The sequence below is a fragment of the Pan paniscus genome, chromosome 18 (assembly GCF_029289425.2).
Source record: "Pan paniscus chromosome 18, NHGRI_mPanPan1-v2.0_pri, whole genome shotgun sequence".
NCBI classification, from domain to species: Eukaryota; Metazoa; Chordata; class Mammalia; order Primates; family Hominidae; genus Pan; species Pan paniscus.
The window spans coordinates 81,678,591-81,705,914 of NC_073267.2; the positions used below are offsets into that span (position 1 = coordinate 81,678,591).

Below are 27,324 nucleotides of genomic sequence, written 5' to 3' on the forward strand. Positions count from 1 at the left end.
GCGGACTAGTGGGGTATGCAACCTACTGAGACACCAGCCTGAGCAGCTAAGGGAGGACGGACATCATCCCTTCCCTAATCCCAGGCTACACAGCTTACAACTCCTAAAGAGACCCCTTCCCTCCACTTGAGGAAAGGAGAGCAAAGAGTGGGGAGGACTTTGTCTTACATCTTGGATACTAGCTCAGCCACAACAGTATAGGGCACCAGTCAGAGTCATGAGGCCGTTTTTCCAGGCCCTAGCTCCTGAACAACATTTCTAGACACACCCTGGGTCAGAAGGGAACCTGCTACCTTGCAGTGAAGGACCCAGTCCTGGCAGGATTCCTTACCTGCTAATTGAAGAGCCCTTGGGCCCTAAATAACCAGCAGCAATAACAAGCTACTACATTGAGGGCCTTGGGTGAGACTCTGAGACCTGCTGACTTCATGTGAGACTCAGCACACTTCCAGCTGTGGTGGCTATGGGACAAGACTCCTCTGCTTGAGAAAAGCAGAAGGAAAAGTGAATGGGACTTTGTCTTGGACCTTAGGTACCAGCTCAGCCACAGGTAGGTAGAGCACCAAGCAGGCTCTTGGAGTCTCTGATTCCAGGACCTGGATCTTGAATGCTATTTCCGGACCTACCCAGGGCCAGAGAGGAGCCTACTGCACTTAAAGGTCAGTTTCAGACCAGGCAGCATTCACCCCAAGCTTGGTGAAGAGCCCTTGGGCCTTAGGGAACATCAGCAGTAGTCTGGCAGTGTACCCCATGGGCCTGTGATGGCAGTGGCTATGGGATGAGGCCTTGGGAAAGAGAAAGGAAGAATGGGAAAGACTGTGTCTTGTGGTTTGAGTGCCAACTCAGCTATAGTACAGTAGCACACTAGGTAGACTTTGAAGGTTTTTTATTCTAGTTTTGGTTTCAGGATGGCAGCTGTGGACCTGCCTGGGTCCTGGGAAAACTCACGACTCTGAAGGGAAGGACACAGGCCTGGCTAGCTTTGCCATCTGCTGATTGCAGAGCCTCAGAGTCTTGAGTGAACATAGGGAGTAGCCAGGGGGTGGTTACAGAAGGCCGTGGGTGAGACCCAGTGCTGTGTTGGCTTCCAGTGTGACCCAGCATAGTCACAGGGTCATGGTGGCCACAGGGTTGCTCATGTCACTCCACCCCCAGCTCTAGGTGGCCCAAAACAGACACAGAGAGAGACTCCGTTTGTTTGAGAGAAAGTAAGAGAAGAGAACTAGAGTCTCTCCCTTGTAATCTGGAGAATTCTCCCTGATCTTGTTCAGGGCCATCAAGGCAGTACCTCTATGAGTCTCCAAGAACCACAGCATTACTGGTCTTGGAGTGCCCTCTAAAGCAGACTAAGCTTTGATAATAACATCCAAGTCCTTTCAAATATTGGGAAAGCCTTCCCAAGATGGATGGGTACAAATGTGTCCAGACTGAGAAGACAGCAGTAAATACCTAAGTGTTCAATGCCCAGATACAGACGAACATCTGCAAGTATCGAGACCATCTGGAAAATATGACCTCACCAAATGAACTAAATAAGGCACCATGGACTATTCTTGGAGAAACAGAGATTTATGACCTTTTAGACAAAGAATTCAAAATAGCTGTTTTGAGAAAACTCAAAGAAATTCAATATAACACAGAGAAGGAACTCAGAATTCTATCACACAGATTTAACTAAGAGATTGAAATAAAAAGAAGCAGAAATTCTGGACCTGGAAAATGCTATTGGCGTACTGAAGAATACATCAGAGTCCTTTGATCGCAGAATTGATCAAGCAGAAGAAAGAATGAGTGAGCTTGAAGACGGACTATATAAAAATACACTCAGAGAGCTGGGTGTGGTGGCTCATGCCTGTAATCCTAGCACTTTGGGAGGCCGAGGCAGGCGGATCACGAAGTCAGGAGATCGAGACCAACCTGGTTAATATGGTGAAACCCCATCTCTACTAAAAATAAAAAAAGTTAGCCGGGCATCGTGGTGGGCACCTGTAGTCCCAGCTACTCAGGAGGCTGAGGCAGGAGAATGGCATGAACCTGGGAGGTGGAGCTTGCAGTGAGCCGAGATTGCGCCATTGCACTCCAGCCTGGGCGACAGAGCAAGACTCCATCTCAAAAAGAAAAAAAAAAAAAACACTCAGAGGAGATAAAAGAAAAAAGAATAAAAAACAATGAAGCATGCCTACAGGATCTTGAAAATAGCCTCCAAAGGCAAATGTAAGAGTTATTGGCCTTAAAGAGGAGGTAGAGAAAGAGGGGTAAAAATTTTATTCAAAGGGATAATAGAACTTCCCAAACCTAGAGAAAGATATCAATATCCAAATACAAGAAGGTTGTAGAACATCAAGCAGATTTAACCCAAAGATTACTACCTCAAAGCATTTAGTAATGAAATTCCCAAAGGTCAGGGATAAAGGATCCTAAAAGGAACAAGAGAGAAGAAACAGATAACCTACAATGGAGCTCCAGTACATCTGGCAGCACACTTTTCAGTGGAAATCTTAGAGGTTGGGGGTGATTGACATGACATATTTGCTGAAAGGAAAAAAAATTTACCTTAGAATAGTATATGTGGTGAAAATACCCTTCAAACATGAAAAAGAAATAAAGACTTTCCCAGACAAACAATAGCTGAGGGACTTCATAAACACCAGAACTGTCCTGCAAGAAATGCTAAAGGGAGTACTTCAATCAAAAAGAAAAGGATGTTAATGAGCAATAAGAAATCATCTAAAGGTACAAAACTCACTGGTAATAGTAAGTACAAAGAAAAACCCAGAATATCATAAAACTGTAACTATGATGTATGAACCACTCTTAAGCAGAAAGACTAAATGATGAACCAATCAAAAATAATAACTACAACTTTTGAAGACACAGTTCAATAAGATATATTAATAAATAGAAACAACACAAAGTTAAAAAGTGGGGGGACTAAGTTAAAGTGCAGAATGCTTATTTTCTTTTTGCTTGTTTCTTTGTTGTGTATGCAAACAGTGTTCAGTTGTGTTCAGCTTAAAATAATGGGTTGCAAAATAGTATTTGCAAGCTTCATGGTAACCTCAAACCAAAAAACATACAACAGATACACACACAAAAAAAAGTAAGAAACTAAATTATATCATGAAAGAAAATCATCTTCACTAAAAGGAAAACAGGAAGGAAAGAAAGAAACAAGAGAGGACCACAAAACGACCACAAAAATAACAAAATGGCAGGAGAAAGTTCTTACTTATCAATAATAGCATTGAATGTAAATAGACTAAACCCTCCAATCAAAAGACATAGAGTGGCTAAATGGATTTTTTAAAAAAAGACCCAGTGATCTGTTGCCCACAAGAAACACACTTCAACTATAAAGACACACATAGACTGAAAATAAAGGAATGAAAAAAGATATTCCATGCCATGGGAAACCAAAAAAGAGCAAGAGTAGCTATACTTATATATCAGGCAAAATAGATTTCAAGAGAAAAACTGTAAGAAGAGACAAATAGGTCACTATATAATGATAAAGGGGTCAATACAGCCAGAGAATATAACAATTGTTAATATATATGCACCAAACACTGGAGCACCCAGATATATATACTAAATACTATTAGAGCTAAAGCGAGATATAGGCCTCAGTGCAATAATAGTTAAAGACTTCAACACCCTGCATTCAGCATTGGACAGATCTTCCAGACAGAAAATCAACAAAGAAACATTGGACTTAATCTGCTCTATAGACCAAATGGACCTAATAGATATTTACAGAACGTCTCATCTAATGGCTGCAGAATATACATTTTTTTCCTCAACACATGGATCATTTTCAAGGATAAACCATATGTTAACTCATAAAACAATATTCAAAAAATATTGAAATAATATCAAGCACCTTCTCTGACCACAGTGGAATAAAACCAGAGATCAACAACAAGAAGAATTTTGGAAACTATACAAACAAATGAAAATTAAATAGTATGCTCCTGAATGACCAGTGGCTCAGTGAGGAAATTAAGAAGGAAATTGAAAAATTTATTGAAACAAACAATAATGGAAATACAACATTTCGAAACCTATTACGTATACAGCAAAAAACTGTACTAAGAGGGAAGTTTATAGCTCTTAGTGCCTACATCAAAAAAGACGAAAAACTTGAAATGAACAGCCTAATGATACATCTTAAAGAACTAGAAAAGCAAGAGCGAACCAAATCCAAAATTGATAGAAGAAAATAAATAATAAAGATCAGAGCAGAAATTGAAATGAAGAAAACAATACAAAAGATCAATGAAACAAAAAGTTGGTTTTTTGAGAAGTTAAACAAAATAGGCAAACCTTTAGCCAGATTAACTAAGAAAAAAAGAGAGAAGACCCAAATAAATAAAATCAGAGATGCAAAAGGAGACATTAAAACTGATACCGCAGAAATTCAAAGGATCATTAGTGGCTACTATGAGCAACTATATACAAATAAATTGGAAAATTTAGAAGAAATGGATAATGAATCATTAGTGGCTACTATGAGCAACTACATACCAATAAATTTGAAATTTTAGAAGAAATGGATAAATTTCTTGACACATACAACCTGCCAAGATTGAACCTTGAAGAAATCCAAAACTTTAACAGACCAATAATGAGTAATGAGATTGAAGCCTTAATAAAAAGTCTCCCAGTAGAGAAAAGCCCAGGATCCTATGGCTTCACTGCTGAATTCTACCAAACATTTAAAGAAGAACTAATACCAATCCTGCTCAAACTATTTTGAAAAATAAAGGAGGAGGGAATACTTCCAAACTCATTCTACATGGCCAATATCATCCTAATACCAAAACTAAAGACACATTAAAAAAAAAAACTACGGGCCAATATCTCTGATCAATATTGATACAAATATCCTCAACAAAATACTAGCAAACCAAATTCAACAATACAATAAAAAGATCATTCATCATGACCAAGCGAGATTTATCCCTGGGATGCAAGGATGGTTCAAAATGTGCAAATCAATCAATATGATACGTCGTATTAACATAATGAAGGGCAAAAACCATAGGATCATTTCAATTGATGCAAAAAAGCATGTGACAGAATTCAGTATCCTTTCATGATAAAAACCCTCAAAAACTAAGTATAGAAAGAACATACCTCAAGAGAATGAAAGCCATATATGGCTGACCTCAAGCCAATATCATACTGAATGGGAACAAACTGAAAGCCCTTCCTCTAAGATTTGGATCACCACAAGGACACTCTTTTTCACTGTTATTGTTCAATATAGTACTAGACGTCCTAGCTAGAGCAATCAGACAAGAGAAAGAAATAAAGGGCATCCAAACAGGAAGATAAGTCAAATTATCCTTGTTTGCAGATATATGATCTTATATTTGGAAAAATCCAGAGACACCATCAAAACTGTTAGAACTGATAAACAAATTTAGTAAAGTTGCAAGATGTAAAATCAACATACAAAAATCAGTATCATTCCTGTATGCTGACTGAACAATCTGAGAAAGAAATGCAAAAAGTAATCCCATTTACAACAGCCACAAATAAAGTGAAATACGTAGGAATCAACTTGATCAAAGATGTGAAAGATCTCTATAATCAGAATTAGGAAACATTGATAAAAGAGATTGAAGAAGACCTCAAAAAATGGAAAGATATTTCATGTTCATGAATTGGAAGAATCAATATTGTTAAAATGTCCATACTACCCAATGCAATCTACAGATTCTATGCAATATGTAGACTGCATTCTGTGACATTCTTCACAGAAATAGAAAAAACAATCCTAAAACTTATATGGAATTACAAAAGACCCAGAGTACCCAAAGTTATCTTATGCAAAAAGAACAGAACTGGCCAAATTACTTTACCTGACTGTAAATTGTACTGTAGAGCTGTAGTAACAAAAACAACATGGTACAGGCATAAAAACAGACACACAGACTAATGGAACAGAGTAGAGAACCCAGAAACAAATCCACACACTTACAGTTAACTCATTTTTGAGAAGGGTACCAAGAATGTACACTGGGGAAAAGACAGTCTCTTCAATAAATGGTGCTGGGAAGACTGGATGTCCATATGCAGAAGAATGAAACTGGACCCCTGTCTCTCTATATATATACAAAAATCAAGCAAATGGATTAAAGAATTAAATATAAGACCTCAAATACAAAACTACTACAAGAAAACATTGGGGAAAATCTCCAGGACATTAGTCTGGGCAAAAATTGCTTTCTTGAGTAATAGCCCACAAGCACAGACAACCAAAGCAAAAATTGACAAATGGAATCATATCAAGTTAAAAAGCTTCTATACAGCAATGGATATAGTCAGCAAAGTGTAGAAAAACCCACAGACTGGGAGAAAATATTTGCAAACTACCCACCTGACAAGGAATTAATAGCCAGAGTATGTAAGGAGCTCAAACAACTCTATAAGAAAAATATCTAATAATCCAGTTTTTAAATGGTCAGAAGAAGACATACGAAGGTGCTCAGCATCATTGATCATCAGAGAAATACAAATCACAACTGCAAAGAGATTTCATCTCACCTCTGTTAAAATGGCTAATATCCAAAGGACAGGCAATAACAAATGCCGGCAAGGTTGTGGAGAAAAGAGTACCCTCATACATGTTGATGAAACTGTAAGTTAGTGCAACCAGTAGGGAGAATAATTTGGAGGTTCCTGAAAAAACTAAAAGTAGAGCTACCATATGATCCAGCAATCCTGCTCCTAGGTATATACACAAAAGAAAGGAAATCAGTATATCAGAGAGATATCTGCACTCCTATGTTTGTTACTGTGTTGTTCACAATAGCTAAAATTTGGAAGCAAGTTAAGTGTCCATCAACGGATGAATGGATAAAAAAATGTGGTACATATACACAATGGAGTACTATTCAGCCATAAAAAGGAATGAGATCCTGTCATTTTCAACAACGTGGATGGAACTGGAGGTCATCATGCTAAGTGCAATAAGCCAGGCATAGAAAGACAAATATCACATGTTCTTACTTATTTGTGGGATCTGAAAGTCAAAACAATAGAACTAATGGAGATAGAGAGTAAAAGGATGGTTACTAGAGGCTGGGAAGGGTAGTTGGAGTATAAGTGGAAGGTGAGGATGGTTAATGGGTCAAAAGAAAAAAAGGAAAGAATGTGAACAAGACCTAGTATTTGACAGCACAATAGGGTGTCTATAGTCAAAAATAATGTTATTGTACATTTTAACATAACTAAAAGATAATTGGATTGTTTGTAACACAAATGTAAATATTTGAGGGGATATCCAATTTTACATGATATGATTATTACACATTGCATGCCTGTGTCAAAACATCTCATGTACCCTGTAAATACATATGCGACTATGTATGCACAAAAATTAAAATCAAAAATCAAAAAAGTAAATATTCACGACTAAGAGTCACAAAGAAGAAATCAAAAGGGAAATCAAAAAGTATCTTGAGAGAAACAAAAATGGAAAATCAACATACCAAAACTTATGCAATGCAGCCACAGAAGTTCTAACAAAGAAGTTTATAGCAGTAAATGCCTACTTTAAGAAAAAAAGAGAGATCACAAATAAACAGCCTAACTTTATGTCTCAAGGAACTAGAAGAAGAAGAACGAAATAAGCCCAAAGTTAGCAGAAGGAAGAAAGGAATAAACATCTAGAAGAAATAAATGAAACAGGCTAGAAAAACCATAGAAAAAAATCAACAAAACAAAGAGTTGTTTTTTGAAAAGATAATGAAAATGATAATGAAAATCTTTAAGGAAAAATGAGAAAAGAATCAAATGAATAAAATTATAAATGAGAGAAGAGACATTACAGGTGATATCACAGAAATACAAAGGATCATAAGAATCTTCTGTGAAAAGTATATGCTAACAAATTGGATAACCTAGAGGAAATGGATAAATTTGTAGAAGCATACAAATTAACAAGGCTGAGCCTTGACAAAATAGGAAATCTGAATAGACCAATAGCAAGTAATGGGATTGACTAAGGAATCCAAAACCTTTCAACAAAGAATATCTCGGGACAAGATGGTTTCACTGGTGAATTCTACCAAGTATTTAAAGAAGAAGTAATGCCAGTCCTGCTCAAACTCCTCCAAAAATGTGAAAAGGAGGGAACACTTCCAAACTCATGCTACAAGGCCGGCATTACCCTGATACCAAAGCCAGACAAGGACACTGCAAGAAAAGAAAATTACTAGCCAATATTTGTAATGAACATAGATGTGAAAATACTAAAAACAAAACTAGTAAACTAAATTTTACAGCACATTTAAAAGATTATATACCATCGTCAAGTGGGATTCATCCTTGGGATCCAGTCATGGTTCAACCTACACAAATCAGTAAAAGTAATATACCACATTAACAGAATGAAATATAAAAATCATATGATCATCTCAATAGATGCAGAGAAAGCATTTGATAACATTCAACATGATTTCCTGATTTAAAAAAAAAAAACACCTCTCAATAGACTACGTATAGAATGAATGTACCACAACATAATAAAAGCCATGTATGACAAGCCCCAGCTAGCATCCTACTCAGTGATGAAAAACTGAAAGGCTTCCTGCAAGATCAGGAACAAGACAAGGATGCCCACTCTTGCCACTTCTTTTCAACACAGTGCCTGGGGGTCCTAGCTAAAGCAGTTAGTGGGGAAAATCCATCCAAATCAGAAAGAGAAGAGCAAAATTGTCTCTGTGTGTAGATAACTTTACCTTATTTCAAAAAAAAAAAAAAAAACCCTAAAGAATCCACCAAAGAGTTGTTAGAACTAATAAAAGTAATAAAGTTGCTGGAATTAATAGAGTTGTATTTATATCACTAACAACAAATTTTCTGGAAAAGAAATTAAGGAAACAATTCCATTTACAATAACATCAAAAAAGAATAAAATACTTAGGTATAAATGTAACCAAGGAGGTGAAAGATGTGTTCACCTGTATTTATTATACTACATTGTATTGTACAATGTAATACAGTAAAATACTGATTAAAGAAATTGAGGTAGATGCAAAGAAATGAAAAGATATCTCAAAGAAAATGAAAGATATATCATGTTTGTGGATTGGAAGAATTTATGTTGTTAAAATGTAAAATTCAGTGTGATCCCTATCAGAATTTCAATGACATTTTTCACAGAAATAAAAACCCAATCTGAAAATTCACTTGGAAGCACAAAAGGCCCCAAATAGTCAAAGCAATCTTGAGCAAGAACAAAGCTGGAGATATCACCCTTCCTAATTTCAAATTATGTTACAAAGCTATAGTAATCAAAACAGCATTTAGTACTGGCATAAAAACAGACCCATAGACCAGAGGAACAGAATCAAGAGCCCAAAAATAAACCCACATATATGCAGTAAACTAACTTTTGACAAGAGTGCTGAGAATACACCACAGGAAAAAAAATTAGTCTCTTCAATAGTGTTGGGAAAATGGGATATCCACATGAAAAAGAATGAAATTAGACCTTTATATTACACTATACACAAAAATCAACTCAAAATGGATTTAAGACATAAACATAAGACCTGAAATTATAAAACTCCTAGAATAAAACATAAGACAAAAGCTCCTTGACATTGGTATTGGCAATTATCTTTTGAATATGACACCAAAAGCACAGGCAACAAAGCAAAAATAAGTAGGACTGCATCAAACTAAAAAGCATCTGCACAGCAAAAGAAACAATCAACAAAATGAAAAGGCCGCCTACGGATTGGGAGAAAAGATTTGCAAACCATGTATCTGATAAAGGGTAGCTGGGTGCAGTGGCTCACCTGTAATTCCAGCACTTTTGGAGGCCAAGGCAAGCAGATCACTTGAGTCCAGGAGTTTGAGACCAGCCTGGGCAATGTGGTGAAACCTTGTCTCTATAACAAAAACAAAAATTATCCCGGCATGGTGGTGCATGCCTGTAATCTCAGCTACTCGGGAGGCTGTGGTAGGATCACCTGAGCCTGGGAAGGTAGAGGCTGCAGTAAGGCAAGATCACACTACTGCACTCCAGCCTGGGCAACAGAGTGAAACCCTTTCTCAAAAAAGGGGGAGCTAATATCTAAAATGTACAAGGAAATTACACAATTGATAGCAAAAATGAAATAGCCTGATTTTAAAATAGGCAAAGGACCTGCATAAACATTTCTCCAAAGATAACATACAAATAACTTTTCAGGTATATGAAAAAATGCTCAACACCACTAATTATAAGGGAAATGCAAATCAAAACTGTAATGAGCTATCACCTAACACCTGTTAAGATGGCTATTATAATAGATAAAGAAAATGTGGCACATATATACCATGGAATACTATACAGCCATAAAAAAGGATGAGCTCATGTCCTTTGCAGGGACATGGATGAAGCTGGAAACCATCATTCTCAGCAAACTAACACAAGAACAGAAAACCAAACACTGCAGGTTCTCACTCGTAAGTTGGAGTTGAACACATGAACACAGGGAAGGGGATATACACTGGGGCCTGTCGGGTGCTGGGGGGCTAGGGGAGGGATAGCATTAGGAGAAATACCTAATGTAGATGATGGGTTGATGGGTGCAGCAAACCACCATGGCACGTGTATACCTGTGTAACAAACCTGCACATTCTGCACATGTATCCCAGAACTTGAAGTATAATTTTAAAAAAAGATGGCTATTACAAAAAAGACAACAGATGACAAGTATTGGCAAGGATATGGGGAAAAGGGAATCCTTGTATACTGTTAGTGAGAATGTATATTGGTACAGCTATTATGGAAAATATGGAATTTTCTGAAAAAATTAAAAAATAGAACCGCCATATGACCCAGCCATCTCACTTCTGAGTATATCTAAAGGAAATGAAACCAGTGTCCAAGAGATATTTGCACTTCCATCTTCATTGCAGCATGATTCACAATAGTCAAGATGTGGAAAAAATTTAAATGTCCAACAGATGCATAGATAAATTATGACATATAAATACAATGTAGTATTTTTCAGCCTTAACAAAAAAAAAAAAGAAGAAGAAGAAGAAAATCCTGTCAGTAACAACATGGGTTGACCTGGAGTGCATTATGCTAAGTAATGCAGGCACAGAAAGACAAATACTGTGTAATCTCACTTAAATGTAGAATCTTTAGAAGTAGAAGTTACAGATGCAGAGAGTAGAATGGTGGTTGCCACAGGCCGTCGAGAGGGCAAAAGAGGGAGGTTATGGTTAATGGGTACAAAGTTTACTTATACAAAATAAGTTAAGTTCTGGTGATCTACCATATAACATGATGCCCGTAGGCAAATTTGCTAGGAGAGTAGATCTTATGTTAAGTGTTCTTACCATACACACACCAAAAACAATAACAATAATAATGGTAAAGCAGGCGTGAGAAAACTTGAGGAAGTGATGGATATGCTTATGACCTTGATAATGGTAGTGGTTTCTTGGGTGTATACTTCTCCTCAAACTCATTGAGATATATACATTAAATATGTGCAGCTTTTTATATGCCAACCATGCCTCAATAAAGTTAAAAAGAAGCATCTAATGTAATCAAATAGATTTTCTGGTTGGATATAGTTTCATAGAAATTCAAGTATTACCAAAAAAATAATGGTAGGGTTATGGGCAGGGGCATCAGTGGTTTGATTTCTACTACTCAGTGCTTTAGCATCTGTACAAGGTACAAAGGATTTGATTCATAATTTTATTTGACTCACAATGTGTCTCTGTCGAGTTTGCAAGTGGAACTTCAAGCTCAACTATATGGAAACCAGATGACTGTTTAAATTTGAAGACAGAGAATAGAAAAGGATGGAATTCCAAAGTACTGTATCCAGAACACATAGAAGCTATGACTCACAAAGTCAAGGAGAGATGACTTCTTTTGGCATTTAAGATTAGGAACACCTTTAGGTCTTGACCAGTCATTCTCATAAAGAATGAAAATTCATCCTCCCAAGTAGTTAATGCATAAAAGAAAGCCTTTCCTCAAGAAAGAGCCAACATTTTCTTAATAGCATCCTATTATCTCAAACTCTAGAACGACTATGGAGAGGCAGATTATATTTTGTTTCTCTCAGAGAAGATATAAAGTTTTATCCACTTAAAGCTTTTTTCTCCTAAAATCATCATCTAAACTGAATTGAAATATAATTTTATGAGAGAAAGAATTCACAATTTCTAACCGATGAATGGTTATGAATAGCAAAAGCTCAGAATTTTCATTTTAAAAAGGGATTGGGGGAAAGAAGGTGATACTATGGGAAGAATATTGATCAAGGAGATAGGAGACCCAAGTTTTAAACTTAATTCTGGTATTAACCAGCTATGTGAACTTGGATCAGTAACTTTACACCTTTAAGTCCTAGTTGCTTTCACTCTAACTTGATAGAATTAGATTAGGCGATCTGGTCTCTAATGCATATGATTCTGAAAAGAAGGGGGATATCTTTCTTTGAAATTATATGGACTTTATTATCTAATAAGAAAAAGTCAGAAGAAAATAAAATGAGTTATATGGATATCTAAATCTAACATCTATTAACTTGGAAGTGAGCATCCATAAAGCCCTTGCAGTTCTCTGTGCTTTGCAGCTTTTTCCTCTACATTAGATGGAGGTGGAAGAATCAAAGAGAAGTGTACTTTTTGTTCACTGAAAGCTTTTGGCATATACATCAGCTAGAGTTGGTGTGACATTGCTGGCTACTGTGTCCTTTTCTTCTGGTCTGGAAATTCATAGCTAACTTAGGGAATTTATAAAGCATTTGCGTTCTCCGTTCTTTATCAATCACTGACAGACTCATTGTTTTATAATGTACTTCTCAGCAAGCTGTTTGTGACTCATCGCCTGCTTGCTTTATAGTCTATAAATATTTAATTCTTTAATAAACTGCTTGTATGTAATATAAAATGACTGATGCTATTCTCTCTCTGCTCTTTTAATAGCGCTACTATTTGCAAAACAATTCTCTTTTTTTCTAAATAGCAATATGTTTCACAAATGTTTGACTTTCCTTTTTCTAAGTAGCAATTTATTCTGGGAGGTTGGTAGAATGACAGGCAGGAAAACAGCCCCTTACTTCTGGGAGTACAATATAACTCTTCCCTCATCCTCACCCCTACTAAGCTGCAAATTGATGAGGTAAAGAAGATGGACTTTGAAATTGTGACAGAGAGCAATCGCCTGTCTCTCTATAGACTCCGTGTGCAAAACAGCCTTTAAATCTCTAGACTAAATGTTTACAATGAACAAATATGGTTCCCTCTTTGCTCGACATCCTTTGTCTAGGGGAATCATAAAAAATAGTCAGGGATAATATACCAACACCTTAGTGTGCCCATCTTTATAACTGTGTACTTGATTTTTTAATGTTGGCTGATGTGCTTTCTGTGCCATGAAATAATTTTTCAATATTTAATGACTCATTTTTGAAGTTGGATAAGTCAGATGCTTATTGAGTGCTTGTTGTGTGCCCTGCACAGCTGTTAGTGTGTTTTCAAGCAAGCTACTATTATTTGTCTATGGTATTTCAATATAATTTATAAAACCCTACAAATTGTGAACTCCCTTGTGCTAAGGCAGGGAGGAAAAATTGGAGAAACCAGAACAAATAACATTTCTTCAGTGCTACCATTAATCAGGTACATTTGATCTTGGAAAATTGGTGGGGAGAGTGGGGATAGAACATTTGTTTCCAAGTTTGAAAATCTTGATTTATATGCTACTTCCGTGATGTATTAGCTATTACTTTAAGCTTTTCACCTACCCTTTTTTACCTGTAATATGGGCATAAAAATTATGCAGTTTATATGAACACCTGACATATACAGGTTTACTTTGTTTTATTACCCTCCTCTGCACTTCACAGATATTGTGTTGGTTTTTGTTTTTTTTTTTTAACAAATTGATGGTTTGTGGCAACGCTGGGTGAGCAAGTCTGTGGTGCTCACTTTGTGTCACATTTTGTTAATTCTCTCAATATTTTAAACTTTTCAGTCTATTACGGTGTTCTGTGGTCAGTGATCTTTGATGTTACTATTGTAATTGTTTTGGGATGCTATGAACTATGCTCATATAAGATGGCTAACTTAAATTATCAATGTTGTGTGTATTCTGACTGCTTGACCAAGTGGGCATTCCCCCATCTCTGTTGCTCTCTTCAGGCCTCCCTATTCCCTAAGACCATATGGATGGTAGACACAACAATATCGAAGTTAGACCAATTTATAACCCAACAATAGCCTCTAAAAAGTGTTCAAGTGAAAAAAAGAGTCACATATCTCTCACTGTAAATAAAAAACTAGAAATGATTAAGCTTAGTGAGGAAGGCATGTAAAAAGTGAAGATAGGTCAAAAGCTAGACCTCTTGCACTAAACACTTAGCCAAGTGGGAGTGCAAAGGAAAAATTCTTGAAGGAAATTAAAAATGCTACTCCAGTGAAGTAGTGAAAGTGACACCGCCTCATTGCTGATAATGGAGACAGTTTTGGTGGTCTGAATAGATCAAATTAGCCACAACATTCCCTTAAACCAAAGCCTAATCCAGGGCAAAGCCCTAACTCTTCAATTCTGTGAAGGCCAAGAGAGGCAAGGAAGTTGGAGAAGAAAAGTTTAAAGCTCACAGCGGTTAGTTCATGAGGTTTAAGGAACGAAGCCATCTACATAACATAAAAGTGCAAGGTGAAGCAGCAAGTGTTGATGGTAAAGCTGTAGCAAGTTACCCAGAATATCTAGCTAAGATAATTGATGAAAGTGACTACACTAAACAACAGATTTTGAATGTAGAGGAAACAGCCTTCTATTGGAAGAAGATGCCATCTGCGACTTTAATAGCCAGAAAGGAGAAGTTAATGCTTTGCTTCAGAGCTTCAAAGTACAGGCTGATTCTCTTGTTAGGGTCAGCTGGTAATTTTGAGTTGAAGCCAGTGCTCACTTACCATGCCAAAAATCCTGGGGCCCTTAAGAATTATGCTAAATCTACTTTGCCTGTGCTCTATAAATGGAATAACAAAACCTACATGACAGCACATCTGCTTTCAGCATGGTTTACTGAATATTTTAAGCCGACTGTTGAGACCTACTGCTCAGAAAAAAAGATTCCTTTCAAAATATTCCCAAGTTTTATCTCATGATAAAACTTGAGTGGATAAGGAGTTGCTTCTTATGAATAAACAAAGAGAGTGGTTTCTTAACATGGAATCTACTCCATCTTGAGATGGAGTCTGCTGTGAACATTGTTGACATTGACAACAAAGGTTTTAGAATAATATATACATTTTGTTAACAAAGCAGCAACAGGATTTGAGAGGATTGAGTCCAATTTTGAAAGACATCGTACTGTAGGGAAAATGTTGTCAAACAGCACACATGCTACAAAGAAATCTTTCATGAAAAGAAGAGTCAATTGACACAGCAGACTTCATTGTTGTCTCATTTTAAGAAACTGCCACAGTCCAGTCACAAGAATTGCTTGAACCCTGGGTGCAGAGGTTGCGGGGAGCCGAGATCGTGCCACTGCACTCCAGCCTGGGAGATGGAGCAAGACTCTGTCTAAAAAAAAAGAAAAGAAAAGAAAAGAAAAAAGGAACTGCCACAGCCACCCCAACCTTCAGCAGCCACCACCCTGATCAGTCAGCAGCTATCAACATCGAGACGAGACCCTTCTCCAGCAAAAAGATTATGACTCACTGAAGCCTCAGATGATTGGTAGCAATTTTTAGCAATAAGGTCTTTTAAATTAAGGTATGCACATTTTTCAGACATGCTATTGTACACTTACTAGACTATACAGTATAGTGTAAACATAATTTTTATATGCACTCGGAAACAAAAAAAATTCGTGCTACTCACTATATTGCAATATTAACTTTGTTGTGGTGGTATGGAACCAAACCTGCAATATCTCTGAGATATGCCTGCAGTAGACCCTAAATAATGTTAATTTTCTGAGTAAATGTTCCACTCTGAAAGAAGAACTTCAAGACAAATTCAACAATCAGCAAATGTTGTTAATGCAAAGATGATATTAACTTTATGTAAATAGGGCCTATAATTTCAATTGTTTATATAATAATAGTGATGGGCTACTTTAAGCAGTAAACACTTTAAGTTGAGGCTCCTTGTTTAACTGACAGCACACATTTGTAAGGAGACTCATTAGGGTCTTTTGCTTAGGAGCAGAGAGTTTTTTTATGCCACACTTCAGGTCAATCTTTTATCCTTGTATGATCAATCTAAGTGAGCTAATATGCTTATACAAATTAAACTATTCTAGCCTCATGTTCCCTGTACCCCTCTTCACTTTATATGATATTACTTCTTATTTTACAGATATGATTCTGTTTTCTTTCATTTAACATTCACATCAGAAACGGGCTTCCATTTTACTCTCCTTAAAGAAAAATTGCCTGTGATGCCTTTAGTATAAGTTTCTACCCTGTTTAAATATCATAAATTTAAACTAGTTTAGGTGTAACCTCGATTTTTTCTAGTGAGTTCCATTTCCCATGGTGTAGTGTCTCATCTGCTTCCAAAATAGACTTTCACCTTTCTTCCTCACCTGATCTATGATCTAAGATCAGTCATTGTCATATCTAATTATTTACTTTGTATAGTATGTTTTGTTGAAAGATTATGAAGATCAGTGAAAATAGATCATCTTAATAATAAAAGTAACATTATTTTCATTATCATCTTTATTTATTGAGTTCCTACTATATACCTAGTATCATAGCAATTTTGTGTGTTGCTTTAGGATATGTAAAATGTTTTTCATTAAATCTGACTCTATGAGGTCCAAATTCTGGATTCACAGATGAGGAAAATGAAGTACAGACAAGTTAAGTAGCTTGCTCAAAGTCACACAGCTAGTAAGTAAGTAAAATTAGGATCCCATTATATGTCCTGTTGATTCCAGAACCTATGCTTTGCCATACCTCCTTTTGAGAAGCTCAGCAAAATGTGTTTTGTTGTTGTTATAACGTGATAGGCATGGTTTCTATCTCCATTTTAAGAGTGCCACTATTCATTGAAAACAAAAATTGTATCAGTTCACTTTCTTGTGATGCCTTTCTTTTAAAAGAAACGGTGTATATGAAAGTGCTTTGTACATTGTAAAGTCCTAGACAAATATAAGGTATAATTATAATGGGAATTAATATGAAGCACTTTTATTATAACTGTGTTGATAGTTATGTATTTTTATCCCAAAGACAGGTATATCTTATTCTGTGTGATAAAAAAAAATTCCTGAAAATTTGTAAGTAATTTTACAAAAAAAATGTGAAAACATAATACTATTTTTAATGCCCAAAGAGGCTTGTTAATTCTGGGTGAAGCCTGTAACAAGTAAAGAATCCATTTGTAACGTGACTAATTCTCTAATTATCTGTTTCAAATCTTAAATTTTTTACAATTAAAGTTTTTAAAGGAGGACATTCTTAAATAATGTTGACTGCCACCTTTAATCTCTTGAAATACTATCAAAAAGACATCATGGGAAAGCTGCTAACTTATTTTTGAGGCCAGGAAACATCATAATTAGAGCTATATATTACAGAATTCCTAGGTCTGTATTATTCCAAAGCCTGAACTATCATCCCTTCACATTGAGATCCACTAAAATATGGACATATTTCATTAGAAAAATATTTAAATGCTTATCTAGAAATCAGTTCATATATTTCATATATGCGTTGAACACACATATTGCACAATACTCAAATTTGGGAGATATTATGAGAGTCCACATGTTATTTCTCTAGTTTCATTTACTTTCAGATAACATCTGATTCTATTAAATGCTATTCTTTATTTTTTTAAGACCAATGGAAACTTTTAAATATTCTTCTGTAATTCTTATTTTTATTTTTTTATTTTTTTTTTTTTTTTGAGACGGAGTCTTGCTCTGTCACCCAGGCTGGAGTGCAGTGGCGCGATCTCTGCTCACTATAACCTCTGCCTCCTTGGTTCAAGCGATTCTCCTGCCTCAGCATCCCAAGTAGCTGGGACTACAGGTGCGTGCCACCACACCCAGCTAATTTTTTGTATTTTTAGTAGAGATGGGGTTTCACCATGTTAGCCAGGATGGTCTTGATATCCTCACCTCATGATCTGCCTGCCTCAGCCTCCTAAAGTGCTGGGATTACAGGTGTGAGCCACTGTGCCCGGCCCTTTTTTTTTTTTTTTTTTTTTTTTTTTTTGGTCACAGAGTCTTGCTCTGTTGCTCAGACTGGAGTGCAGTGACGTGATCTTGGCTCACTGCAGCCTCTGCCTCCTAGGTTCAAGCGATTCTCCTGCCTCAGCTTCCTGAGTAGCTGAGATTACAGGCATGTGCCACCACACCTGGCTAATTTTTGTATTTTTAGCAGTGGCGGGGTTTTATCATGTTGGCCAGGCCTGGTCTTAAACTCCTGACCTCAGGTGATCCACCTGCCTTGGCCTCCCAAAGTATTAGGATTGTGGGTGTGAGCCACCGTACCCAGCCTGTAATTAATTCTTAATACAGGACATCCCTCACTTCATAAAACTAAATTCTTTACACTGAATTCTTTAAATTTAATCATGTATTTCATCCTTCTGGAAAATGTTGTTTCTACTTCATGCAAATCTGTAAAATACATGCATTATGTATGTATCTATCTGCACATATATAGAAGCACACATAAGCATTGTAATAATTAGTTACAAGTTTTGTGTTAATCTCAAAGTTGGCCATTTAGTTGCATTCTCTTTCATGAGATTGCATTCTTGACTAGACACGGCATTCATAAATTACTATACAATGGCAGTTGGGAGCTGAATTTGAGAAGAAACATGATAGAAAGCACCTGGGTAAGCATAAAAGTAGAGATCAGAAGTAATTGCTTCAAAAGGATATGCTATAATTTGCTTGGTCAATTAAGTAGTACATTTCTAGAAATCCTGATTCAGATCCTTTTAAAAAGTATAGACTCAGGATATAATAATCATGTGTATCAGCTATTCAAATACATTCTCAAAATCCATTTTACTAAAAGTTGAATTTTGGGCATATTTTTGCCTTGCCTTGCTAATAATCTGCATCCTCAATAGATGAAAGAAATCATAGGGAAACTATATGAACCTAATTTTGATCAACACCTAAGAACTTATAGGTTAAAAACAATTAGAACTCTTAAAGAAAGTAGCCATTCAATATTAAGGCAAAATAACCAGGACTGATGAATATTGGACATATTATATAGCTACATGTCCAATAAGTTCACCCCTAGCCACATGTGACTATTTAAATTTAATAAATTAAAATTAAATGAAAGATTTGGTCCATTGTACTAGCTATTGGTTACCCTATTAGAAATCACATTTCCATAGTTTCCAAAAGTTCTTTTGGACAGTGTTACCATAGACGTTATAAGGCAGATTTTGAAAACCTTCAGACAACGGGTAAATATAACTTCATAGACATAATCTCTAAAAAAAAAGAAGAAGAAGAAGAAAGCTAAAAAAAAATGGAAATAACAAAATAACACTAAAATTGTACCTAACACATATCACATTGTATAGTTATTGACTTATTGCTTATATTGCAACCAGTCTTTAAAGTAGCAGTGTGTTTGTCTGTAATTGATGAATAAAATAATACCCCCCTTTTCAGGAAATGGGGGAGGGGGAAATGTAAAGAAGACCAATGTGATTTCATATTAAATTTAGGTATAAATGATTATATTTAAAATATAAGGAGGAGCATATAAGGGCAAGAATTTGTGGGTTACTTCTAGGGAAAAGTAAAAGAAAGAGACTTGCGCTGCAGGATTTTCATGTCCTGTTAAGAGATTACTAAATGAGGCCTGGGCACAGTGGCTCATATCTGTAATCCCAACACTTTGGGAGGCCAACACGGGTGGATCGCTTGAGGTCAGGAGTTTGAGACCAGCCTGGCCAATATGGTGAAACCCCATCTCTACTAAAAATACAAAAATTAGCCAGGCGTGGCAGTTTTTGTGTGCCTATAATCCCAGCTACTTGGGAGGCCAAGGCACAAGAATCACTTGAATCCTGAAGGTGGAGGTTGCAGTGAGCTGAGATTGCACCACTGCACTCTAGCCTGGGTGACAGAGTGAGACTCTGTCTCAAAAAGAGAGAGAGAGAGATTACTAAAAGTGAGAGAAGGAAGGGAAGAGAGAGAGAATTATTATTCAGATTCTCTTTCTCTGTCAAGAAGAATAGCCTCTAGGGTAGGAAAGGACAAAACTAGCATTGATTAGTGAGGATTGCAGCACAGGATCAGTCACATAGATTGAAAGAGAACAACTCATTACTGGAATTCAAGTCTCCTATCCCACGCTTATTATTTTCATAGGTACTGTGATAATTTGCCATTGATCGTGAAGAATTACATCTGCAGTTAAGCTTAAGGAATTGCAGATTTTTTAAAAATGCAGTTTGGGAGGGATGCCAAAAGTCTGAATCAGAGGAGAAATTATTCTCAATTTCATTACTAGGAATAAATACAGATTCACAAAGAACAAATGTCATCACTTTCTTTTTTGATGGTATTATTTCAGAGAGATTTTTTAATAAGAGTATAGCTCAGAGTTTCGGTTTGTCTTTTCCAGAATAAGATCCTAAGGTGAAATCTACTGAAAGCCCAGTAGAGCTTTCAGTAATCTCATAGTGCTGAGAAGACAAAAATCAGGGGTCATGGTCTGTCAAGGAAATGGGACCTAAGAGATGAGATGAACCAGATGCAACGTAAGTCTTAAAAAAACTATAACCTAGCTTCAAGCCAATTTACTCTTTTATTGGATTGAGGTAATCTGCCCTTGTTCTATCCTGCTACCTCCCAGGTGATATGGTAATTTTTCTTCAAAAGAAGATATCTTCCAGAACTTCTAAAATTTTTCACACACAATATCTGGCATCCATTCAATACCTTCTAGGAATAGCAAAACACAGGACCAAAACGGGGGAAAAAAGCAGACAGCAGAAACAGATCCACAGTGAAGTGGATCAGATATACTTATCAGATATGGCTCTTAAATAGCTCTAAAATGATAATATGTTGGAGAACAAAAGAACTGCAGCTTACAAAAGAAGAATTAAATGTATATTCAAGAACTGAAAAATACAGCAACTTAAATTAAGACATTTATAAATAGGCTTAATAGCAGATGGGAAATAAAGAGAGAATTGTTGAGTATGCTAGATCAGTTAAAAAATGCTGAAACCAAAACATGAAGGGATAAAAGGCTGGAAAATAAACAGCATAAAGCCCATAGGAGATACATTGAAAATATTTAATATATGTGTAATTGGAATCCTACAAAGTAAAAAAAGATTGCAGTAGGTAATTTTCAAACTGCTAAGGACTAACAATTTCCAAAAAGAGGAAAGATATTAAGCCATAGATATCCCAGGCAGGATAAATACAAAGAAAATCACACCTAGGCACATTAGTAAAACTTCTGAAGTTGAAAGAGAAAATCTTAAGTGAAGACAAAAAAAGAAGACATGCTACTTGAAGGAAGCAGCAATAAGACTGACAGCTGACTTCTCAACGAAATGATGGCGTTCAAAAGACAATGGAATGACATCTTTTAAAAGCAGAAAGAAAATAACTGCCAATCTAGAATTCTGTGCTCCATGAAAATATACTTGAAAATTGAAGATGAAAATAACTGTAGGAAAACAAAAACTGAGAGAACTTATCAGCAGCATACCCAACCTAAAAGAAACACCAAAGGGAGTTATTTAGGTAGAAGAAACATGACCTCAGAAGGAAATGTCAAAATGGAAGAAGAAACACAGAGCAGTGCATAAGGTGTATATGTGAGTGAGTCTGAATGAATCTTGACTGCAAAGTAGAAAAATGAAAATATCTTGCGAGACTTAAAATATATGAATGATGAGATGCATGTCAATAATAACAAAAGGTGGGAGGAAGTAAACAAAACAATACCAATTTCAGTTCTAGCATTGTCTGGGAAGTGACAAAAGTACCAATTTATAAGAGACTATAGTGAGTCCCAGATGTATGTTGCAATATTTAGGGTACCACTTAATAGTAAAATAATGTGTTACTACCAAACTAAAAGAGAAAAAATGTAATAAGAAAAGGACTTGATTAATTATAAATGATGCAAAAAAGATTTTGAAGAATGTAAATCAGGTAGAACAGATAGGAAACAATAAGATGATATGTATATAATGCAAAATATATCAGTAATTATGTTAAATGTAAATTGACTCAATTTTGCAGTTGAAAGACAAGTTGTTAGACTGGATAAAAGACGAATCCAATAGCCTATAGGCAAAAGAGGAAACTATGGTATAAATTAGAAAGTATTTTGAACCAAATGATAATCAAAACATGACATGTGAAAACCTGGGGTTGTATCTAGCTGTTCCTAGAGGAAAATGTATAACCTTTAAATACATGTTTAAAAGGAAAAAAAGCTGAAAAATCATGATATAAATATCTCATCAAGAAACTAGAAACAAAATGTAAAATGAAGCCCAAAGAAAGTAGAAGGCAAAAAATAATAAGAACAAAAATTAACTGAATGGAAATCAAATGTTTAACTGAGAAAATCAACAACAGCAGAACAACAGTGGATTCTTCTCAAATGCACATGGAATTTCAGAAAGATAGACTTTATGTTGGGGCATACAAGTCTTGAGTTGGAATTACATAGAATATTTTCCCTGAAACCGTGGTATTAAGTTGGAAATTTATAGTAATAAGATACCTAGAAAAAAAACAAATATTTAGAAATTAAATAATATACTTAACATGTTTAAAAAATGACAAGGGAATTTTTTTTTTAATCTCAACTAAATGAGAATGAATACACATCCTATGAAAATGTGTGTGATGCAGCTAAAGCAGTTGTTAGAGGAAAATATATCACTTTACACATCTGTTACAGGAAGTAAAGTGTAAAATTATCTAAGATTCTGCCTTATGAATCTAGAAAAAGAGAAGCAAATTAAACTCAAAGTAAATAGAAGAAAGGATATTATAAAATTGGGAGTTGAAATAAAAAAATTAACAATCAGATTGATTCTCTGAAAAGATTAATAAAATTGATTTTAAAAAGCTCAAGGAAAAAAACAAATCACCAATATCACAAATGAAATAAGGACATCACCAAAATTCTGACAGATAAGAAAAAGGATAATAGGATATTATTAACAAATGTATTCCAATCAGTTTGATAACTAAGATGAAATAGACAAATTGTTTGAAAACCCCAGCTTACCAAAATTAACATAAATTAGAAATCTGAATAATCCAAGATCATTTTTCTAAAATTGAATTTGTAGGCCAGACACAATGCCTCATGCCTGTAATACCAGCACTTTGGGAGGCTGACGCAGGAGGATCGCTTGAGGCAAGGACTTCAAGACCAGCCTGGGCAACAAAGTGAGACCCTGTCTGTACAAAAAATAAAAATAAAAACAAATTAGCCAGGTGTGGTGGCATACACTTGTAGTCCCAACTACTCAGGAGGCTGAAGTGGGAGGATCACTTAAGCCCAGGAAGTTGATGCTGCAGTGAACTGTGATCATGCCACTGCACTCTAGCCTGGGTGACAGAGTAAGATTCTGTCTCAAAAAAAAAAAAAAAATTGAATTTGTTATATAAAAACTGTCCACAAAGAAATCCCCAGGCCTCATAGCTTTACTGATTAATTGAATTTAGCATTTAAGGACAAAATAATAATCTTATACAAACTTTTTCAGAGTATAGAGGAGGGAGACACTCTCCAACTCATTCTATGCTATTAGCAAGACCCTGATAACAATGTCAAAGTTATTACGCCCCCAAAAAAATTATAGACTAATGTCTCTCATGCACATGGATTCAAAAATTCTTAACAAAATGTTAGCAGGTCAATTATTGCAATATACAAGAAGATTAATATATCATGATCAATGGGGCATTGTCCCAGGATTGCCAGGTTGGTTTAGCATATGAAAATCAGTCATTGTAATTCACTATACTCACAGCTTTAAGCTGTTATTTGTTTCAATAGAGGCTGAAAATGATTTGACAAAATTTAATAACCATTCATGATTTTTTGAAAAATTGTTAGCTAAGGATGGAAGGAAACCTCTTTCACATGATAAAGGGCATAATTCTTAGTGATGAAAGGCTGAATTCTTCTTCCCCTAAGACCATGAACAAGACAGTGACATCCCCTAAGATTGCAAACAAGGTAAGGATGTTTACACTCACCTATCACTACTTCTATTCAACATCGTACTAGATGTCCTCACCAATGAAATAAGGAAAAAGGAATAATTGGCATGATTACTGGAAATGAAGCTGTCTAGTCACAAATGAACTTATTGTGTTGACAGAAAATTCTAAGGAATATTGGTAAAAAGTATCATTTGTGTAAGATATAGGAGAGAGACTATATTAATATCTTCTTAATATATTAATAGCTGGTAGAATGAACAAGAAAACAGTAACAGTGATTACTTATTTGGGGGTTGGGTGAGGAACTCATGGGTAGAAGAGGGAAAAGACAGAGACCTTTTCCTTTCTACATTATTTAAATTATTGATACTTCATTGTAATGTATTACTTATTCAAAAATATAACATTTTTGTAAAAAAAGACTGAAAGTTGGCATTGCTTCATCATTGTAGTTAAATAATGAGCACCTTTCAGTTCCCAAAACCCTCCATACCAACCACGATAGAACTCTCTTATCAGACTATTCATGTCATGCAACATGAAAATTTCAGAATTATACATACATTTTTAATGGAACCCTTTCATGGGTCTAGTGTGCATTGACATAAGCTGTAGTTTGACTTCTGATTACAGATCATTCACTGTCTATTCACCATGAATATCTATTTAATGCTTTTCCACTCAGCCTTTTACTTGCATTGCTATTTAATAGTGAAAGTAAAGGTTGAATTTTAAACTGAATTTTATTTTCTTTTCCTTATTTCTCTCAAATGGTAACCAACACACTGAAGTAATAATAGTAATGATAGCAGTAATAAAATCTAACACTTATTTAGAGCTTGTTATGTGCAGATACTGTGCTTAATTCTTTACATGTATTCTTTCAAAATTCTATATCGGTAATTCTGGCAACAGAGATGGAAAGTATAAGAGGTTAAATATGAATAATTCAGATTAAATAGCCATTCTCCAAATAATCATCAATTCACTGTACTCTGTAGTTTTGTACACTGTACCAACAGTTGAGAATCGTGTAACAGTTGGAAATTACTGGAGGGGGAGTCTTAAAAGAAACTTATAAATGGAAGTTTTAGAGATTATAGGTGAAGAGCAACAGTATTTAGAACATGCTTATAATCAGACCAGTTCCAGGTCAATGTTATGATGTCATAATAGAAATTTATGCAGATATGTATATCAGATCAAAAATGTCTTCATGTAATTTCAACTGAAGTATAAAATTCTTTTAGCTGAATTATGAAAGTAATTTGAACTCTGTCCACCTGCCCAAGGGAAGTAACAAAATCTCTTTTTTTCCGACTACTGCTTCTTTGACTTTCTTTGTTAATCCTTGGAGACCATGAGTAATAGTCCAAATATTTTATCAGTTTTGAATCCACCCAATAGGCTCATTCACTCTTTGTCCCTCTCTATTCATTGTAAACATGCATTAAGCCACACTGGTAATTTTAACATTCTGAAAATACTAGACAAGTGCAGTTATCATTATCATGAGAATTAACCAACATAAATATTATCAGGCCTCCTTAAGCAGCCGATTTCATCTGCTCTTTAGCAATGTATACTACGATAGCACCAAGAATTCCATCTTTCACAAATACCTGGATCAGTAGGCACTCTACTGCATCCCCAAATTAGAAGTAGCTGTGCTTTTGGCTTCTGAACTGTAGACAGCTCTGGGGGACAGGCACCAAGTTGCCGCTGCTTTCCTCAGCCTCAGACCTAGAAAGGCCTGTCTCAGTGCTCATCTTGGTACACCCTGATAGCTCCCTACATCAGGAGCCCACAGGGGTGACTAATGAAGCAAAGATGGTTTCTGAAAACCTCCTGTACTCAAAATGCCACGCAGTGGCTCTGAATATACTCTTCTTCGTGTATTCTCTCTTCTCCCCTCCCTCCCATATCCGTGCCCTTGTTTAGTTCCAGTTTCCATTAGAAATGCTATTTGGGCAGCAAATTTCACAGACTGGATCCATCTCAATGCTGCCATGCAAAGAAAACACATCTGTCTGACTCTTCATTTAAAATAAGGGAAAAAATTGAAATAGGAAAATGCTGTAGTCGCTCTGAGCTGTTTCTTAATGAACCTGTTTGTCCCAAGAGCTGTAGTGAGGAGCTTCTCCTCGTCGGTGAGAATTCTTTATGCATATTAATATTATTCATGTTTTCCATGCGACTCCGTCTGACTTGCCCTCATCCCATCCTTTGAATTCATTTAAATAAAAATAATTTATGTGGACATTCCTTCAGTCAGGATTTTCTCTCCCCCTTTCTCGAAGACATCCATAATATTTCGTTGATGCTTTGCGTCCAAACCAAATCGTTATGCTTTTGCATATCATTAGGGCTTTATAAAGAACAACAGCGACATCTGCATGTGCCGCAGTGCCAAAGAGATAGGAAAAATACCGAAAACAAAACTCTGTATTGGCTTGGAGGCTGTCTGACTCTCTGTCTCCCTAGCAGCCCCTGACACCACCATGGATAGGAGTAATTGTACAGTGTAATCACATCATGCCTCATCTGCATATTCATAACAGAGACAAAGCTTTGGAGGATAAGGGGGGAGCCGGGGTAATTTAAATATAAAGCAGCATCTCATTTCCAAATCAAGTTGTGCCAGTTAGACTGTGCACCAGGACTCAGTATTAAGCCAACATTGTTTTACAGTTTGGAAATTGGAGTGAAGAAGATGGAGAAGAGACTCAGTAAAGAGGGGGTGATACTACATTTTCATTCTTAACTGAGGAAAAACAAAACAAGACAACAACAACGGCGACAGAATAAAAATGAAGTAATATTTGAAGAGTCACCAGTAGTGGCTAACCAGCTGCTGTTTTACCAGGAATGAAATAGCCCATTGAGGGAGCTTTAAAAGCCCCCAATTAATATGTTGTGCATGTATAAGATCTACAAAGAACTCACTGTATTCTTTCTCTCCCCACCAAGTCCCCCCCTCCCCAAGTACTCACATATTCCCTAACCACCACCTTTCTGTCCTGTCGGGTGCAGGGGAAAAAGATCAGAGCTACAAAATAATTGACTAATTGCTTCAAAAGTAACAACATCCCTCTTCAAAAAGAAAGGACAAAAACAAACA

The 27,324-nt window shown here is 36.0% G+C and overlaps 1 long non-coding RNA gene across 1 annotated transcript in view; it reads right to left on the bottom strand.

The window, feature by feature from the left end:
• Positions 1–25,963, bottom strand: part of LOC117976281 (uncharacterized) — a 103,498-nt gene extending 77,535 nt beyond the window's left edge. Inside the window, exon 1 of the long non-coding RNA XR_004666910.3 lies at positions 25,826–25,963. This is a non-coding gene — a long non-coding RNA (uncharacterized LOC117976281). The remainder of the gene's footprint in view (positions 1–25,825) is intronic.
• Positions 25,964–27,324: the final 1,361 nt, after the last annotated feature.